The sequence below is a fragment of the Synchiropus splendidus genome, chromosome 9, assembly GCF_027744825.2.
Source record: "Synchiropus splendidus isolate RoL2022-P1 chromosome 9, RoL_Sspl_1.0, whole genome shotgun sequence".
NCBI classification, from domain to species: domain Eukaryota; kingdom Metazoa; phylum Chordata; class Actinopteri; order Syngnathiformes; family Callionymidae; genus Synchiropus; species Synchiropus splendidus.
Window position 1 is genome coordinate 1344068 of NC_071342.1, and position 21519 is coordinate 1365586.

The window sequence follows — 21519 nt, forward strand, 5'->3', positions numbered from 1 at the left end:
ACTGCTGCACCTCCAGCCACGAGTCTGTGAAGCTGATCAAGTTTGCGGATGACACCACCATCATTGGGCTCATCTCAGATGGAGATGAGTCGGCTTACAGGAGGGAGGTGGAGCGGCTAGTGTCCTGGTGCAGCCACAACAACCTGGAGCTCAATGCCCAGAAGACAGTGGAGATGGTCATAGACTTCAGGAGAGTCACAGTTTCTCGGTCCCCTCTCATGTTGGCTGGTTTACCTATTCCTATTGTGGACTCCTTCTACTTCCTGGGAACCACCATCAATGAGGACCTCAAATGGGAGCCAACCATCAGGTCCCTCATCAGGAAGGCCCAGCAGAGAATGTTCTTTCTGAGGCAGGTACGGAAACTACGACTGCCGACGAAGTTGCTGGTGGAGTTCTATACGGCCATCATCCAGTCCATCCTCACCTCCTCTATCACCGTCTGGTACAACAGCACCACCTCCAGGGACAAGAGCCGACTGCAGCGCATCGTACGTTCTGCTGAGAAGGTGATCGGTTGCAGCCTGCCACCTCTTCAGGACCTGTATGCCTCTAGGACCCAGAGACGTGCAGGTCGGATCAGAGCCGACCCTTCTCACCCTGGACATGGACTGTTTGTTCCTCTCCCCTCTGGCAGGAGGCTACGGTCCATCCCGACCAGAAACTCCCGTCACAGGAACAGCTTCTTCCCCTCGGCCATCAGACTGTTAAATTTGTGAACAGCCTTGTTGTTATGTTATTCTATTTATTTTATTTTATTTTATTTTATTTGTTTTTTGTTGCACTTTATTCCAAGGCACTTTCCTAGTCAGTGGGCTCCCCACTGACCATGGCAATAAATCTCATTCTGATTCTGATTCTGATTCTGATTCTGGAAGATATCCGGACTATTCCCGGCGCAGTTCTGACACTCCGGTGGCACTAGCACTACACGTGGTCAGGTAAGGAGTTTACTGCTTAGGTGGAGGGTTTGGAATTGTGGCGCTGTGTTCCCTCTCACTCAGAAGTCGTGCGCGATTTGCGATGCGCGATACCCCCGCCCCTTGAGCTTGACTTCTCCCCTGAGGAGTGACCATCCTAGCATCGCGCAGTGGAATGGAGTCAACGCAGTCGGCAACCAGCACATAGCGCTTGAGAAGATCATCGCGCTCTTTATGAGCTCCATGGACAGACTCATCCATCGCAGAACCTCTCTCACTCCACCAGAGATTTTGGAGATCCAACAGCCCGTTGGCGTGGTGCTCTGCTCGCGGCGCCTCCTCCACACACAGCCGCCGCCCAGGTGGAACACTGTCGCTGGTCGAAGGGGCGGGGTGAGCCCAGCCATCTGGATCGTAGCTGCACTGATCCTCGCAGCTCCTCTTGGAGAGACCAGTCGGCTGCTCTCACCTCCGCTCCCTCCAAAAGCCTACAAATAAATCATTGTATGTAAAATAAAAAATAAGCTGCATTACATTGGTATCGGGTCTGTTTCCTGTCTGCCCAAAATTAGGGCTTATCACCGCCAAGTTCACCTCCGGTTCCAGTCAGTGCGAACTCCGGCTTCAAAAATGTGTTTTTGTTTGACGTTGTCTCAGGAGACGGGGAGGTTTCAGGAGCCAAGAAGTTATGTTTTTCCTTAGCTTCTCCACAATTAGAAGCAGAGGTGTCAGATAACTCTTTCCACTCTCTCACGTTTCGTTCTAGCCAAAAGTCAGGGGAGTTTCAATTCTGCCATTAACTCTTCTTATTCCTCAGACTCGCCAGTTTTTAGCAGGGGTCGCCACAGGACTGTGAAAGCCACCACTTGAGAGGCTCTCACAGTAGGCGCTGCGTGCCAGACCTGCTCTGTTCTCAGCTCCCTCACGCGATGTCTGATGCGATGTCTGTCTGTGATTCTGTTCTCTGCAGCCCTCCAAACCTCTCAGAGGCAAGCAGGACATCGTCCTGCCTAGTCATCTCTTTCTGAGATTGGGCCGGTCCCTCGGGTGTCCATCGCAGAAGAATTGCTGTGTCAGATCAAGGTACAATACAAGTTTGGTGGCCCTACTTCCTCTGATGGCTCAGCTGAAAAAAGCAAGTCTGTTTTTGAACAACCAGCGGGACTTGAAGTGCCCAGAGGAGTGGGCGCTGTGCACCGACGACCCTGTCATCCTGGACCCTACCCGGAGTCCTCTCCTGTGGTCAGGTCGCCAGTCTTGAAAGAGTATCTTCTGAATTGAAAGCGCCTGTCTCCTCACCTGCCCATATGGATCGAGAAGATATTCGGTCATTGACACGTCTTTCAGATTCACAGTCAACCCCGAGGTTCTGCGACACCACGTGGACCTGGGTGAACTCAGAGAACCAGCTGTCGTGTCTGATGGAGGAGGACCGCGCTCTCCTGTCAAAGGAAGTAATTGTACAAGTGGCAAAGCGATCCAGATACGCTAGGTTTTACTCCAGGTACTTTCTAGGACCCAAAAAGACACAGTGGAGACATGTTCTGCACCTCAGTCTCCTCAACCAATTCATGACCAGATAGCGGTTCCGGACCAGCAGGAGACTCCTGGAGTGCGTCAGAGTGTGAGAGTGGATGACCTCCATAGATCTTGCACACGCCTACTTCCACAACACAGTTTCTAGTGTCTTGTGCCTCGCACCTTCGCCAAGTGCATGAAGGCGGGGCTCGAACCACTAAGGAGACAGGGTGTGCGGATTCTGACGTACTTGGACTACTGGTTGATTCTAGCCAGGTCCAAACAGGAGTCATGAGCACACACCAGATTGGTGTTGGACCACATCGCGCGATTGAGGCAGGGGCCCACGCCTTGGTCTGCTCAACATGCGAGGTCTTCAGAAGTGGTTTCGCGGTCTGCACCCTCACCCGACTCCAGACCAAAGACCAGAAGACAAATCTCGAGTGTCGGGCCTGACCGGAGACTGAGTCCAGCATGACCCCCAGGAAAGTCGTGCTCTGACTGGGACTCAGCGCGCTTTTCAGGATCCAACAATTCCTACAAGTCTTTACAGATGCATCTCTGTCCGGCGGGGGAGGCCACCTGGATCAGATCTGCGTCAGCGGGATCTGGAGCAGTTCCGAAGGTCGTCACATGAACCCGATGGAACTGTTGGCGGTTTTAGAGTGTTGGTGGCCCTTTCTCTCCATCTAATTGGGAACGACGTTATGGTGAGATCAGACAGCGCCACCACAGTGGCCTACATCAACCGGTGGCGTGAGGTCGTCTGTGTCACACAACCTCGCCACAAAGATTTTTTCTCTGGGCTGATGTACATTTAGCCTCATTGAGGGCTCTGCCAGATTAATGGAGTTTATCTCAGGAGATGGCAAACATGATCAGCGAGTTTTTCGGCCACCCAGTGGCTGATGTCTTTGCCAGCAGATAGAGCTTCAAATGTCCTCTCTGGTTCTCTCCCCGTAGATCTGATGACCTTCCACTGGATGTGGACGCCCTGGCTCATCCAAGGTGGCCAAAAGGCCTCCTGTATGCCTTTCCCCCTCCTTCCCTTAATCCAAACAGCCCCAGCTCCAGCTGGTATCCGGAGATGTGTCATATGCGGATCAAAGGCCACTGGGAGTTCCCTCCATCGAGGTCAGCGCTTCTGCAAACATCAGGAACCCTGAGGTCTAGAACCACCCCGCAAGGTTTGGCTTCTCCAGGGTTAACAATCAGTCACTTGCCCCCTGATGTCCAATTGACTTTTCAGAAGCCCATTATCGGCAACTATTTCTCTCATCCTCTTGTTTCTGCAGCATCTGGTTAACCAAGGTCGGAGCAGCCCTACATTACGGGTTTATGTAGCAGCCCTTTCCATGCTACACAATGGTCTGGACGGCCACCCCTTCGGCAAGCATCGTCAAGTGAGCCGTTTCATGAGATGAGTGAAAAGGCTTAGACCAACCTCAAGACCTTTATGTCATTACTGGGACCTGCAGCTGGTACTCAATTCACTCTCCGAAGCCCCTTTTGAGCCACTTGATCAGGCCTCCAAGGAGCTAGTAGCTCTTTGTCGATCAGCCCTGATTGCATCTCTTTTGGTGTCGATGACTCGGCGGTATCACTTAGACCCAACCCTGCCATCGCACCTAAATGTCTCTCTTCTTCTTCACAGGTCAGCACCTTATCAGTAAAGACTTTCTGCCCTCCTCCCCATTCATACGAGCAGCGCTAAAAGCTTAACTGGATCGAGTCCAAACCTTCGGAAAGACGGACAGTCTGTGGGTGGCTCTCCCTGGTGGTAAGAAGGGGCAGGCGCTGTCCACTCACAGGTTTTCACATTGGCTTAGAATTGCCATCATGAAAGCCTATGAGACTGCGAAAAAACGGGCACCGGAATCCCTGAGAGCACACTTGACGAGATGCCTGGCAACATCTGTGGCTGCTTTCAAGGGAGTATCTCATGTCTCATGTCATTCTGTCTTCAGGAGCAGCCGAACCCTGCAAACCTTCGGCCCTCATTCACAGCACTGGCTCTGGGACACCAGTATCTGCTTCATTACAGTGCTATGCAGAGTGCAGCGTCCCGAGATCCACCGGATTCCTGCATGACTGTTTATTCATTTGTGAATAAACTCCCTCTTTCTTGCTCAGCTCAGACTAGAACCCTGACTGTAGCTGCTCAGTAAATGTTTTCCCTATAGGTTTGGAGGACTGTTAATGCCACTTTCTATTTCAGCCGCAGAGTGGCTAAACGAGGGCAACGCAGTTCCTGCTGATCCACAGTGTAGGGTACACACCATATATGAGGGGTTGTAAACGCCACCTTCTATATCAGCTTAAGGTGACAAAGATGAGGCGGCAGCTCCTGCCACCCAGAGTGTAAAATTACACTCTATGTATGAGGGGTTGTTAATGCTACATCTTCACAACCCATTCATTAATTCATTCACGCTGGATAGACCCTGGGCGTGGCGGGTGCATAAGAAGTCTCATAGGCCGGTCCCGTGTGAGGCCCTGGCCATCGGAGATATTGACAGGACCATGGGCACACCACCTTCCGTCATACCAAAGCAACATCGCCGGTGACATTACAGGCGGTTCAGTGCAGTAAAACGTGCATCTCCTTGAAGGCTGTCTGCAAAGGAGCCAGCGGTGCCAGTCAGACGTCCGGTATGGATGGCCATGGTAATTGCTCATGGTTCTCAGGTCAGGCCACATTGCAAGGCTGGGGTTTAAGCTTTGTGGTCAAGATGACCTCATAGGTGTTCCAGAGTCCCGGGAGGTGTTCTGGACTGCGTAACTCTGCCACCTGTGCTCACACACACACTCACACAAGGGTGTGCTGCAACCAGTTCATGTCCTGCAAACAGTCCTGCAGCAGGGGGCTACTTCAAGGCTAGCAGGTGGTCCTAAATGCTAAATCACCCACAAACACTCAAAGCATGTAATGCTAAATGGGTGTGGACTGTTGTCCGTTGCTAGTCCAGTTCATGCAGGGATCTCGAAGACTCAGACCTATCTCCAGACGCATCTGCCCCTATTGGGATCTTCAATTGGTATATAATACTCTCTCTGAAGCTCCCTTCAAGCCCCTTGATCAGGCTCCTTTGGAGCAGCTCTCCTCCTGGGCCTGGCCTCCATCAGGAGGGTTTGGAGAACTATGTGCCTTCTCGATTAGTCTTTTTTCACAAATTTCTTTGTGCCAAGGTCAGCAATTTTTCAGTGAAGGCTTTCTGTCTTACCCGCCACCCGGATGAGAATCACTGGCGCTTGCAGTGAGAGCCTTCAGGAAAACAGATAAGCTGTGGGTGGCTCTGGCAGGTGGTAAAAAGGGACAACATCCATAGCTGCCATCAGAGGAGTTTCCTTGGCAGAAACCTGCCAAGCAGCCTCCTCGGCTTCTGCCTCATCTTTTGCAGATTTCTATTTGTCTGACGGAGCACCTTCTTCTTTGCCTCACGTTGTCCTGTTTACAGGTGCTTCCAGCAGCTCTGGACAATAGATGAGAGAATCGCTCTCTTTGGCAGCGCTTTGTCATGGGCCAAACGTGTCTCCACTGGCGAGTTCTCCCTCCAAATATGGATGGTTATTAGTGCCTAGTTCTTCCACGTTGGGCTCAAACTAGTGCTGTGGCCATGGGATGGCGTCAGGTTCCCCTGTGTAGTCGCCGGAGCAGGGAAGTACCTGGTTTGGCAACAAGAGGGCCCCAGGGGGACACCCATACCCGCTGTATGGAGGGTTACTCGTGAAACTTCACTACATTCGGACTAACAACATTTTGCGCGACCTTGGGGGTGAGGTCATTGCCGTAAGACATCGAGTAGGCCGGACTGGCGTGAGACCTGGCGTTTGGAGATAGCAGCAGGTCTCTTGGCACGCCACCCCTCTGTGATTAGAGACAGGCCACCGGTGAATCTTCACCTAATTTGGTGACGCTTCTGCTGCGCACTTATCCGCAGTGTTGCTCCCCACACAAGGTCCAGCTCCAATCATTAAGGCGTCTGGACGTTGTAGTTCTTTCCTGTTTGCACTCCGCATTGTTTATCTCAGGACAGTCTATGTGGTGAGGATTCTCTCTCCACCTAGTCAAGTTGACCTGCCTGGCGAACCTGGAGTTACGGGCGGAGCCCCGACTAGCGCATCTCCACATTAGCCAAAGGTTCTCCCATCTCTGCTACACCCGGACTTCAGTCATTGATGGATGGGAGAAGCGACGGAGCAATCCAGCTGGGTCACACAAGGTTCCTGGTGGGGGTGCATCCATCGCCATGTGGTCTCCTCTTCTGCACGGTCAAGTTCTTGGCCAGAGGGAGAGACCAGCAGGCGAAGCAAGGGCTTTGCCTCCTGATCTCAATATTCCTTCCATTTCTCCTACACTCGGACTACGGTCAAAGAGAGATGGAAATAAGGAACGATTGAAAGCAGATAAAGAGAAGATAAAGGGCAGATAAAGGTGCTTGGCGTTCCGAAACCAACCTTATCTCAGACTGAAAAAGCATTTTCTGCATTGTGCCATAACGTCTCAGGTAATCTTCAGAACATGACATTTTGACCTCCCAGTATAGCAGAATGGGTCTTTCTAGTAGTTGCACATCAAATCTAAGCTGTTTGAAGTGTTTTTCGAAAGTTATCAACATTTTAGGTTTGGCGTTCCGAAACCCACCTTATCTCAGACTGAAAACGCGTTTTCTGCATTGTGCCACAACTTCTGAGGGAAGCTTCAGAAGATTAAATTTTCACCTCCCACGACAGCAGAAAGGGTCTTTTTTGTAGTTGCAGCAGAAATCTACGCTGTCTGAACTGTTTTTAGAGGGTTATCAACAATTTTATTTTTGCCGGTCCCCAACCCACATTCTCTTCAGACGAAAACGCGTTTTACGCACTGTTCACTCACTGCAGAGCGATGCCCCAGAAAATGAAATTTTCACCTGCCACTATAGCAGAAACGGTATTACTACAAGGTGCAGAACTAACTCAACCTGTCTGAAGTGTTTTAAGAGTGTTAACATTTTTATTTTTGTCGGTCTGTAAACCACGTTTTCTTTGGGTGAAAACGCATTTTATGCACTGTTCACTCACTGCTCAGGGATGCCAGATAACATGAAAATTTCTCGAGCAGCTATAGGAGAAACACTCTTTCTCGTAAAATAAACACTGAACCTACATTTCTGAACTGTATTTCAGGGGGTTATCAACTATTTTTTTTCCTGTTTTAGAAACCGAGCTTCTCTCGAGCTGAAAACGTGTTTTCTTGCACTGTTCACTCACTGATCAGAATATTTTAAGAACCTGAAAATATTACCTGCAAAAACAGTCTTTCTAATATATTCAACACTAAACCTACATTTTTGAACTGTTTTTAGAGGGTTATCAACAATTTTATTTTTGCCGTTCCGAAACCTACATTCTCTTTGGCCGGAAACGCATTTTACGCACTGTTCACTCACTGCTCAGCGATTCCCCAGAAGATGAAAATTTCACCTGCCACTAAAGCAGAAAAGGTATTTCGACAAGGTGCAGAACTAACTCAACCTGTCTAAAGTGATTCAAGAGAGTTATCAACATTTTTACTTCTATCTCTATTACTATTATTCCTTTGGCTGAAAACACGTTTTATGCACTGTTTACTCACTGCTCAGGGATGCCTCACAACATGAAAATTTCACTTGCCACTATAGGAAAGGCACTCTTTCTAGTATATTCAACACTAAACGTACATTTCAGAACTTTTTTTAGACTTTTTCTCAGCGATGCCTCAGAACATGAAAATTTCAACTAATACTATAGCAGAATCTGCTATAGTCTTTCTAGTAGCTGCAGAACTAATTCAACCTCTCTGAAGTGGTTTCAATGAGTTATCAACATTTTAATGATTGTCGGTCTGAAAACCACTGTCCCTCGGGAGAAAAAGCATTTTCTGCACTCTTCACTGACTAATCAGAATAGCCTGAGAGCAGTGAAAATATCAAGTGTAAATATAGCAAAAAGACTATTTCTAGTATATTCAGCACTCACACATTCAAAGCGATTTTATATTTTGAAAATGGCGTTCACTGCACTGTTCAAACACTGCTCAGTCGTGACTCAGAACATGAAAACTTCAACTGCAACAATAGGAAAAACTCTCTTTCTAGTATATTCAGCACTAAATGTACCTTTCTGAACTGTTTATCAGTGTGTTATCAACTTCTTTTTTCCTGGTCAGAAACCGAGCTTCTCTCAGCCTGAAAACATGTTTTATGCACTGTTCACTCACTGCACAGGGATGCCTCAGAACATAAACATTTCACGTGCCAATATAAGCAGAAGGAGTGTTTTTAGTAAGTGCCAAACTAATTCAACTTGTCTGAAGTGGTTTCAGAGAGGTTACAACATTTTCATGTCTATCTGTCTCAAAACCACAGTCCCTCGGGCTGAAAAAGCGTTTTCTGCAATGTTCAGTCACTGCTCAGCGAAGGCCTCAGAACATGACAATTTGATGACAAAAAACTGCCTTTCTAGTGTGACGGCCATTTATGTGTGGTCACAGAGTATGTGTTAGATGTCATTTAATTATTTTAATTAAATAATTTAATGGAGTTGATTAACCGGCAGGTATATAATTAGGTCAGTAGAGGGCAGGAAAGGACAGAGGTTAGGCATTGAAGATGTGTGGGTAAATAGGAAGTGACACTTTTTTTTATTACTTTTCTCACCATCGACAAATGTGGAAGCCTAGTGTGACTCTGTCCTCATTTAGTTTCAGGTTAGTCAAATCCATTTGTTTATAATGCTTGTTCCACTTGGGATTGATTGATTGGGGGTCTGAGTGTGTGGATGGTGACATGGTTTTTAAGTATACTGTTTTTCCTTCGTACTTTGAGTTCGCTCTGTGTGGATGTGGCACTTGTAAGCTCATACTGACAACCTACGCTGACATGGCACGGGTGATTGAGTTGTGTGGAGTTCGGTTTCCTTGTGGTGAATAACGGTGAAAAGTAAAGTTTTATTATTTCCCAACACTAGCCAAAAGGTTTAATGGCAGAGTTATACATTCAGATGAAAATAAATTATGCATGTGGTTCATGATGTATGACAGTTGTTGTATGACAAAGTGAGATGTTTGGGAGTGATGTTTCAGAAAGACATCTAATTGTGGTGTGGGTTACCACAAAGAAAAAACAGAATCCCTTGGATTACTTTTCTCACCATCGACAAATGTGAAAGCTTTGTGTGGCTCTGTCCGCATTTTGTTTCAGACGGCGTTCTACTGACCACATTGAGACGCCACGTTTGAACTGAAGAGAAGGTCACAGTATTCAGACCTGTTACAGATGCATAGTTTCAGATACAAAGTTTTCTTCACGCTTTTGGAGGGAGCAGAGGTGAGAGCAGCGGACTGGTCTCTCCAAGATGAGAAGCGATGATCAGCACAGCTATGATTTGGACGGCTGAGGTCACCCCGCCCCTTCGACCAGTGACGGTGTTCCCCCCCGGGCAGTGGCTGTGTGTGGAGGAGGCGCCACGAGCGTAGCACCACGCCGACAGACTGTTGAAACTCCAAAATCTCTGGTAAAGTGAGAGAGGATCTGCGATGTATGAGCCTGTCCACGGAGCTCATAAAGAGCGCGTGATGTTCTCAAGCACTATGAGCTGGTTGCCGACGGTGTAAACATGGGTGGGATGGTCACTCCTCCCGGGGCGAACGCATCATGCATAGTGCATGACGGCTGAATGAGCAGGAACGCCGCGGTGGGAATCCAAACCCTCCACCAGGCAGTAAGCTCCGTACCTGACCAAGTGCGGTCCTAGTGCCAGTGGAGTGTAAGAACCGCGCCGGGAATAGTCCAGATTTCTTCCAGTTGTGGTCAGACAACATGCGGTCGTGCCCTTGGTGTAGTCTCGCCATCCAACGCCAGCAGGCCGTTAGTGAAGTGGGATGATTCTTGAGCTGGCGGCGGAGAGAGAGCTCAACTTCGATACGACGGCGGCGGATGACATGAGGCGCAGGAGAAGATCAAGCGGGAACGTACTTGACTCCACCACACGGAACTCAGCCAACTCTGGGAACAGAGTCTCCAGATCCACCTCATAGCAGCACCTGGCTCTCGTCAAACTCATCCCATGGCTTGGAAGCAGGAAATGTGGAACGGCTGCTTGTAGGCCAGTCGCAGCGCCCTATTCGTATGGGATTAGTGTTGAATATAGTCGAAAGAGTGTTTTTTCTGTAGTTGCAGGCGAAACTTTCATGTTCTGAGGCATCGCTGAGCAGTGAGTGAACAGTGCAGAAAACGCGTTTTGAGCCCGAGGGATTGTGTTTTTTTGTCCGACAAACATAAAAATGTTGATAACTCTTCTGACAGGTTGAATTCGTTCTGCAGCTATGAGAAAGACCCCTTCTGGAATAGAGGCAGGTGATATTTTTATGTTCTGAGATTATTCTGATCAGTCAGTGAACAGTGCAGAATATGCATTTTCAGCCTGAGAGAAGCTTGGTTTCAGACTGTCAAAAATACAATAGTTGATAACCCTCTAAAAACGTTTTGCCTATAGTTGCAGGTGATATTGTCAAGTTCCGAGGCTTTTCTGATCAGTGAGTGAACAGCGCAAAAAATGCGTTTTCTGCCCGAGAGAAGCTGCGTTTCACACCGAAAAAGATAAAGATTTTGTTACATCTTTGAAACCACTTCTGACTGTCACGGGTCAAGACGTGGAGCAGGACCCAAGTGCAGTGGTGAAAGTCACAGGAGGCAGGAACGAGTCAACATTTTAACATGTTGAATTAGATCGGCACCTACTAATAAGACCCCGGTCAACTTTAGTAGTAGGTGAAATTTTTATGTTCTGAGTCAGTCCTTAGCAGTGAGTGAACAGTGCAGAAAACGCATTTTCAGCGCAAGTGACTGTGGTAATTACATTTTTACAAACATAAAAATGTACTTACCTCTGAAACCACTTCAGACATCGTGATTAAATTCTGCAACTACTAGAAATACCACTTCTGCTATAGTTTGAGGTGACATTTTCATGTTCTGAGTCCCGCCTAAGCAGTAAGTGAACCGAGCAGAAAACACGTATTCAGGCCACGAAAAGGTGGTTTTCAGACGAACAAGCATTAAAATCCTGATAACTCTCTGAAACCACACAGAGAGGTTGAATTAGTTCTGCTGCTGCTAGAAAGACAGCTTCTGCTACAGTGTCAGGTGAAATTTTCATGTTCTGAGGCATCGCTGAGCAGTGAGTGAACAGTGCAAAAATGCGTTTTCAGCCCGAGAGAGGTTCGGTTTCTGACCAGGAAGAATAAAAATTGTTGATTCCACCCTGAAAATAGTCCAAAAAAGTGGATTTAGTGCCGAATATACTCGAAAGACTCTTTTTCCAACAGTTGCAGCTGATATTTTCATGTTCTGGCACTATTCTGAGCAGTGAGTGAACTGTTCAGAAAAACAGGTTTTCACCCGAGTGACGGTGGTTTTCAGAATTGACAAACATAAAAATGTTATCACTCTGCAACCACTTCAGAAATGTTGAATTAGTTCAGCACCTACTAGAATGACCGCTTCAGCTATCGTGCCAGGCGAAATTTTCATGTTCTGAGACAGCCCTGAGCAGAGATTAAACAGTGCAGAAAACGTGTTTTCAGTCCGCGGGACCTGTACCTTTCAGACCAACAAACATAAAAATGTTGATAACTCTCTGAAACCCCTTCGGAGACATTGAATTTGTTCTGCAGCTACGAGAAACACCCCTTAAGCTAAGCCGGTGGGCGCTCATGAATCCTGTTTGGACTCAATCAACCAGTAGTCCAAGTACGTCAGAATCCACAGACCCTGTCTTCTTAGTGGTTCGAGCCACTCCTCCACGCACTTAGTGAAAAAACGAGGCACTAGACACTAGAGACCGTGTTGTGGAAGTAGGCCTCTGCAAGATCTATGGAGGTCATCCACTCTCACACTCCAGGAGTCTGCTGGTAGTCCGGAACCGCTGTCTGGTCATGAATTGGTTGAGGAGACTGAGATTCAGAACAGGTCTCCACTCTCCTGTCTTCTTGGGTTCCAGAAAGTATCTGGAGTAAAATCCAGTGTAGGAGGATTGCTTTGGCAGTAGCTCAATTATTTGCTTTGTCAGGAGAGCGCTGTCCTCCTCCATCAGACATGACCGCTGGTTCTCTGAGTTCACTCAGGTCCATGTGGTGACGCAGAACCTGGGGGTTGACTGTGTAACTGAAGGCCGTTTCAATGACCGTGTATTTTCTCGATCCATATGGGCAGGTGAGGAGACAGGCTCTTTCAATTCGGAAGATACTCTTTCAAGATAGGAGCCTTGAGCACAGGAGCGGACCCGGACTCCGGGGCGGGTCTAGGACGAAAGGGTCATCGGTGCACAGTGCCCACTCCTCTGGGAACTTCAAGTCTCGCTGGTTCTTCAAAAACACACTCGCTTTTGTCAGCTGAGCCGTCAGAGGAATTCGGTTCCCCAAATTTGCAGTGTACAAAGATCAAGATCTGATCAAGATTCTCCTAAGATGGAGACCCGAGGGACCGGCCCAATCAGCCTCAGAAAGAGATGACTCTGTAGATGACGATGTCCTGCTTGCCTCGGAACAGAATCACAGACAGACATCGCTTCAGACATCACACGAGGGAGCTGAGAACAGAGCAGGTCTGGCACGCAGTTCCTACTGAGTGATCCTCTGAAGTGGTGGCTTTCGCGGTCCTGTGGCGACCCCTGCTAAAAACTGGCGAGTCTGAGTAATCAGAAGAGTTAATGGCAGAATTGAAACTCCCCTGACTTTTGGCTGGAACCGGGATCTGTTGAGAGACGGCAAAGAGTTATTTGACGCCTATGCTTCTTATTGTGGCGAAACTGAGGAAAAACATAACGTCTTGGCTCCATAAACTTCCCCAGGGACAGTTCTGGCATCAGGTATAAGGAGGCAGAGACCGTTACTATACTGCTCGGTCTCCTGAGACGATGTCAAACAAAAAAAAATTTTGAAGCCGGAGTTCGGACTGACTGGAACCGGAAGAGAACTTGGCGGATGATAAACCCTAATTTTGGGCATAGAAGAAACAGACCCGATACCAAAGTAATGCATCTTATTTTTTTTCCAAGTTAGACTAGGTTTAGATGCATACTTTTAGATACAAAGTTCTTCCTACGCTTTTGGAGGGAGCAGAGGTGAGAGCAGACGACTGGTCTCTCCAAGAGGAGTGGCGATGATCAGCTCGGCTATTATACCGCTGTTCCCCCCAGGCGGCGGCTGTGTGTGGAGGAGGCGCCGCGAGCAGAGCACCACGGATTATTGTGTCTCCAAAATCTCTGTGGGAGTCCACAGAGCTCATAAAGAGCGCAATGATGTTCTCAAGCGCTATGAGCCGGTTGCCGACAGTGCAGACACCATTCTACTGCGCGATGGCGGCTCTGTCAGCGCCGGGTGGGATGGTCACTCCTCAAGGGGGAGGTCAAGCTCCAGGTGAGAGGGCATCGCGCATGACCGCTGAGTGAGAGGGAACGCTGCGCCACAAATCCAAACCCTCCACCTATTAAGCTCCGTACCTGACCACGTGCGGTCCTCGTGCCAGTAGAGTGTCAGAACTGCGCCGGGAAATAGTCTGGATTGAATGAGACTAGCAGTGGATGTTTACCCAACAGACGGCAGTCCACACCCATTTGGCATTATTTGCTTTGAGTGTTGCGGGTGCTTTAGCATTTCGAATAGTGAACTGCACTTAGGGGGGCAGAGGACTGCCTGCTAGCCTTGAAGTAGCCATGCTTTGGGGGGACGCCCCAGGATTGGAGGTCCGCTCAAAATTTCTGCCCCGTGCTAAAGGACTGTTTGCGAGGGAGGCAGGCTCCACGGACAGCTGGACACAAACATATTCCAGGAATATTACACCAGCCTTTCTACTTCACTGGAAGTGCCAGGGCACTCCGCAAAATGTGATTGTGAAATTACAGAGGCGTGAATGAGTGACTCTGTAATTGTGAAATTACAGCTGGAGCCGGCGCATCTGGCACATCAAGAGAAGAAGCTTGAGACTTGAAGGGGTGTGGAGCGGCTCATCTGGACCACGGAAACTTCAGGCAGGACTGAGGTCTCATCGCAGTGACGGCAGAGACTTGTCGCATCACCGCAGGAGTAGATTTAACAGCAGGAGACTCAGCGCTTGTGCCGCTCTGTGCGTGGACAATCATCGGCAGCAGCTTCTCCCGGGGTAGTTGGCTGACTTTTTTTTTATTATTATTCGTATTGAATTCGCTCCTTCCAGCACCTCGGCCTCGAGCGCTCTTCCGGGCCTGGTCGCCTATTCTGAAAACTTCTGAACCGAGCATGTTGATCATGCTGAACTTTCTGGTTTGACTGTTTCAGTTCCACTTTCTTCTTCAAATTTGGGTGTAGCAGATCCAACATGCACCTCAACTTCCTCCCCATCAACATTTCTGCAGGAGACAGTCCTGTTGTTGACTATGAAGTTATCCGATAACTGAATAAAACTCTACTGTCGAAACAGGGTAGACCTCCAACCACTTTGAATGTGGATCAATCACCACCAAGAACATCTTTCCCATGAACGGCCCAGCATAATCAACATAAAGTCGTCGTCACCGTTGGTCAGGTCACTCCCACGGGTGTAGCGGTGCACAGGCCGAAGCGTTCTGGTGTTCCTGACAAGTGGAACACGATTTGACCGAACTTTCAATATCACTGTCTATATTAGGCCACCACATATAGCTACGAGCCAAACCCTTCATTTAACTCATTTCAGGGTGCAATTGATGCTGCTTCCACGTAAGACCACATCCTTTTTCCCGAATCACCACACGGCACACCCACAGTACACACCCATCTTGTACACTCAGCTCCTGTTGCTTCATAGTGTATGGACTGAAAGCAACATCCAGGTTACAGGGCCACCCTCTGAGTATGTATTTATTCTCTCGGGCGAGTACGGGGTCTTTACTGGTCCACCTACAAAGCTCTTCCGAGTTGACCACTGAACTCTGATCCTGCTCTACCAATAATACCTGGTCTTCTGAGTCTGGATGCCCAAGTTTCTCTGGAAGTGGAAGTCTACTGAGAGCATCTGCGTTTGCATTGTCCTGTCCACGTCGGTACACCATGGCATATTCATATGCTCTTAACAGAATAGCCCATCTCATGATCCTCTGAGAACTCATGCGTCACACACACTCACAGCAGCAGAAAAAAACTATTTGCAGTTGGATAAAGAGGGCTTAGCAGTTATTTTTGGGGTGCAGTACTTTCACAAATATTTGTGTGGACTTAAATTTGTGATTTGTACACAGACCATAAGCCCTTATTCAGTCTGTTTCATGAAGGAAAAGCTGTGCCTCCCATGAGTTTTCTGCTCCCCCTTCCAGTCTGTGTGCCAAGACTGCCCCCACCCCATAAGGTGAGGTATCACATGACAGTACCAGTTGTTTTTGTTCATCGTAATGAACCAACACTTGACTGCTTTGTAGTAACTTCTTTGCCTGCTTAAAAGCCTCTTCTTGCTCAACCGCCCACCTCCATTTCTCATCTTTCCTCAGTAACTTGTGTAATGGAGCCGGCACAGTAGACAAGTTCGGCAAGAATTTGTTATAAAAGTTTAGCAAACCTAGAAAAGCTTTAACCCTCGTATTATGCTTAGGGTCAATTTGACCCATATCCGTTTTTGTGTTCATAAAAGTAGTGGTTATCCTGACTTTTTCTTCATGAAATTTTGTGACTTTTCCTCATTAAGGGTCATGAACAGATGTGTAAAATCTGGACAATTTGATGTCAAGTGAAGTGTCTGTACAGAGTTGGTACACAAAGATGATGTTGCAGGTCATTTTGACCCGGATTCTTTAATGTGGGTAAGTGGCTGTTCAGACCCAAAATAAACATGTCTCTCTGATATACCTATTTAGACTGCCCAGCTATGTGTATTTTGATTGATTTGATTGTCTGAATAGCCATTCAGACCCAGCTGTGTGTAGAGGGGAAACTTTCTCTCCCTTGTTCTTGTCAGTGTTCTCATGTAGTCTCTTTGACAAACACACCAAAAATGAGCTCCAGAAGGTTTACAGTACATGCCTAACAAGCCCGCCAAGTATGGCATCAAAATATGGGTGGCCTGTGAAGCAAAATCTAGCTATGCCGGGAATATGCACGTATACAGTGGAAAGCTACCTGGAGGAGCAGCCGAGAAGAATCAGGGGATGCGTGTGGTGCTGGAGATGAATAAAGGGCTGCAATGTCATAAAATCACGTGACGTCACATTTACATTTACATCCTATCGCCTTGGAGATGAACTGCAGAATAGAAAGCTGAACAGCGGGAACAGTCAGAAAAAATAAGCCAGAACTTCCCAAGGAAATTCTGAAGGTGCAGGGCAGACCTCTGCATTGCTCAATATTTGCTCAAACGGAACCGACGTCGGCTTTTCCTGGAAGAACTTAGCAAAGCACTTGTCACTCCCAAGCTGCAGAGTCGAGCCAGGCCACCTCGATGCCCAGCAACTGCCGTCATTGAAAAGGTCAAGCTCACATCACCCAACCAATCTGCAATGGATGCATTGGATACAATTGTGAAGAAACGGAAAAGATGCCAGATCTGACAGTAAAACAAGTACCTGTTTTGTGAAATGCAAGAATAACATCTGTTACATTCTGTCCATTATGTGGAGAGCATTGAACAAGATGAACATTGAAAAATGGGGCAGATATGGTACCAGAGCATCCTGGACTGCTTTGACCTTCGCTGACATTGGATGCAGGCCTGTCCTGTCCACTTGATTACTCAAGAATGTTACTTTGTTTTCCATGAACTGACGCTTGCTCCGTTTCAACCACAGCCCTTTATCCTCCAACCTCTGCAGCACTTCGTTGAGTGTTTGCAGATGCTGTCATCTCTTCCTCTCAATATAATGTCCTCTAAATACACTGCCACATTTGCCATACCTTGAAGTACATTCTCCATGGTGCGTTGGAAAATAGCAGGACTGGAGTTTACTCCAAAAGGCAGACGTGTATATGTAAAAAGACCTTTGTGAGTGCTGACACTCACAAACTTCCTTGATTCCTCTTCAAGGACTATTTGCTGATATGCATGGCTCATATTGAGTTTTGTGAACTTCTGTCCCCCTGCCAGGCTTGACATCATATCCTCCATTCTTGGAATCGGATGCTGTTCGGTCGTGGAGACTTTGAAGTTCCATTTCCACTTTTCTTTTAATGGCAAATGAAACCGACCTGGGTTTGTAAAATAAGGGTGTGAGAGAGTAGAAGCATACACCAAAATGTCAAACCTGTATTGCTTTATGGTCCCCCGGAGGTAATAAAACCCCTCCCGCCCCTTTTTTATATAAAAAAGAAATTAAAATAACAACCCCTCCCCCTTTTTATATCAAAAAGTAATTAAAATAATACCCCTCTCCCTTTTTTATGTCAAAAGGAAATTAAAATAGTAACCACCCCGCTTGTTTTATGACAGGAAGGGGAATAATTAACCCTATCCTACCTTGTTTTATAACTGGAAGGAAAATAACGAAGGGAGGGGTTTGGACAGCTGTATAAATATCACCCTGTGTGTATATATATATATATATATATATATATATATATATATATATATATATATATATATATATATATATATATATATATATATATATATATATATAATATATATATATATATATATGTATATACGTCGGCTTTTCCTGGAAGAACTTGGCAAAGCACTTGTCACTACCAAGCTGCAGAGTCGAGCCAGGCCACCTCGATGCCCAGCAACTGCCGTCATTGAAAAGGTCAAGCTCACATCACCCAACCAATCTGCAATGGATGCATTGGATACAGTTGTGAAGAAACGGAAAAGATGCCAGATCTGACAGTAAAACAAGTACCTGTTTTGTGAAATGCAAGAATATATATATATATATATATATATATATATATATATATATATATATATATATATATATATATATATATATATATATATATATATACATATTTTTTATGTGTATATATGTATATATATTTAATATCTTTTTATATCTTATATCTTCGTATAGCATTACGTTCGAATGCTGACATAACCTGTTGAATAAAAAACATTAAGAAGCATATTCGGATCTCAGCTCATTCATTTCTCGTTTAACATGTCGGTGAAACACATCATTAAAAGAGTTTATTACAATCCTCTTCACCCCGGGAGCTATGGAGGGGTGGATCGCCTTCGCCTCCCGGTAGGACACACCTCCCCAGGGAAGCGTCCAGGATCAGATGCCCGAGCCACCTCAACTGGTTCCTCTCGATGTGGAGGAGCAGCGGCTCCACCCCGAGCTCCTCCCGGATGACCGAACTCCTCACCCTATCTCTAAGGGTGCGCCCAGCCACCGGGCGGAGGAAACTCATTTCAGCCGGTTGTATCCGCGATCTCATCCTTTCGGTCATTACCCAAAGCTCGTGACCATAGGTGAGGGTGGGAACGTAGATCGATCGGTAAATCGAGAGCTTCCTCTTGCGACTCAGCTCCCTCTTCACCACGACGGTCCGATACAGCGACCGCATCACTGCTGCCGCTGCACCGACCCGTTTATCAATCTCACGCTCCCCTTTTGCCTCACTCGAGAACAAGACCCCGAGATACTTAAATTCCACCACTTGGGGCAAGAACTCTCCACCGACCCGGAGAAAGCAAACCACCTTATTCCAGTCGAGAACCATGGCCTCAGACTTGGAGGTGCTGATCCTCATCCCGGCCGCTTCACACTCGGCTGCAAACCCCCCCAGTGCATGCTGAAGGTCCCGGTCCGATGAGGCCAGCAGAACAACATCGTCCGCAAATAGCAGAGATGAAATTCTGTGGTTCCCGAACCGGATCCCCTCCAACCCCTGGCTACGCCTAGAAATTCTGTCCATAAAAGTGATGAACAGAAGACATGCAGGCATTGGCTAGATATAACGACGATCAAAATTACTTGTTGACCGTTATCGATGTATTTTCAAAAAAGGCCTATGTACGCGTTTTAAAAAGAAAGACTGCGATTGAGACAGTGAAGGCGTTCGAATCAGTGCTGGAGGAGAGCGAGACGCCTGCAAAGCTACAGACGGATGACGGTAAATAATTTTTTTAAGAAGAGTTTCCGGGCTTTGATGGAAATTTTTCAACAGCGAGTGACGTTAAGGCCCCTGTGGTAAAGAGATTTAACCGCACTCTTAAAAATCTGATGTGGAGATATTTTACAGCTAAAAACATTACATTACACAAACGTTACATCGAGGTTTTACAGGATCTAGTAAAGAGTTATAATCACAGCTATCACAGTCGTATAAAAATGACACCGATGGAAGTAAGTAAATAAATTTTGCCTCCTGTCGACAATCTTTACATTAGACCGTCAAAAGGTCGGCAGAAGCCAAATTTATGGAGGGCGATCATGTTAGGATATCAAAACTACGAGGTGTATTTGATAAAAAGTACGAGCAGAGTTTTACAGATGAGATATTTACAATAACTGAATGTATTCATCGCAACCCGCCTGTGTATAAATTGAAAGATTTCGATGGCAAACCCATCCAGGGGTCATTTTATGATCAAGAATTACAAAAAGTACAACTCGTTCTCAAGGAACGCGCCGTTAAAGGAGAGAGACAAGTCTTTGTCCAGTGGAAGAACTGGCCTGAAAAATTCAACAGCTGGGTAAAAGCTTCAGATGTAAAATATATATAAGACGATCCTCCTTGACACCAGGCATCATATCATCATGTAGGGCTCAAAGAATGGGGCTTCTATGTGACTTTACCATCAAACGCCAGTGCAAAAGTTTTTAAAGACAACTCAATTGGTACTTTCCGCATTTAGCACAACATATCGATTTAAACGGAAAATGGGAGGTTGCTTTGACGGAGATTACATACCCTCACACGTGGCATAATATTCCAGAGGATACGTCGTCATTTTACTGGAAACCAAACCATAGAGGAGCTGACTCCAACACCAACACGGCTGCTCCGAGAGGATCAGATTCAGATGGTAACACGTCGCGGCTTCATAAAGATGAATTTCATAGAGCCATGGCGAGACTTTGGGCTCCGGATCCTGACGCCAGCGCCTCAGCTCAGAGGAAAAAAGACGGTTGGATATTACAGCTCACTTAATCAGATTACAACCGAGATGGAGCAAACTTTAAAAAAAAAACAATGAGAATATACGCTTCCTGTTTGACCGTGCACGGCAAAACATTGATCTTCAAGGAGACAGTCAGAACCTAGTGCTTTTTAACTCGCCTTTGGTTACATGTTAGGTGTAGATCCTGCTAATTGCATCATTTATTGCGAGTTCAGAGCGCCCCATCCTGTTGATTTAAAAGTGGGGTTTTACCATCTCTACTGACGTTGTAAGACCGCAGCTTGTAGAGGATGCATATGCACCGCTTTTAAGAACGGTGGAAATCAAGGGTAGTTACTCAGATATAATCACACAGCATTTTAACCCTGCTTACTATTTACCGGTTGCCAAGAACCATATTGAAAATATTCAGACACAAATTAAACCAGATCTTAACAAACCAGTCAATTTTACATTTGGAAAGGTGGTGTTGACTCTACACTTTAGACCTGTTACTTGAGAGGATATTATATAGCCCTTGCATCGACGTCTGGAAATTCATTGATCACAACAACACCAAAGGGATAACCAGCCTTTGCAGACCAAGTCAAAAACAAACACAATGGTTCATGCAGGCTTAAGAGACGACCCGCACAGAGTTGTACAATATTATGAAAAACAGGTGGGCGGAGAGCTACCCGGTTTTGACGGTGCCCCGGTTATGTACGGACGAGGCATCGGTTCCCTCTTCTCAAAAATGTTTCGGTTTATATCACCTTTGTTGAAAAGAGGTATCGCCATAGCGAAACCCCATCTCAAATCAGCAGTGGGTAACATAGCCACAGATATGTTCACCTGTACCATGAGAGGAATGAGCGATCAACAGAGACAGGAAGGGTCAGGAGGTATAGCTGTCTTATCACGAAGAACAAAGAGACGCCCTCCAGGACGACATGTAACACAGAGCTCTAATAAACGTACAAACAAAAAAAGAAAGAAGTCAGTTGACA

General features: G+C 46.7%; 1 protein-coding gene across 1 annotated transcript in view; it reads right to left on the reverse strand.

Annotated features, from left to right (window-relative positions):
* Positions 1-21519, reverse strand: part of LOC128765339 (uncharacterized) — a 41708-nt gene that overhangs the window by 13492 nt on the left and 6697 nt on the right. The window lies entirely within an intron of this gene.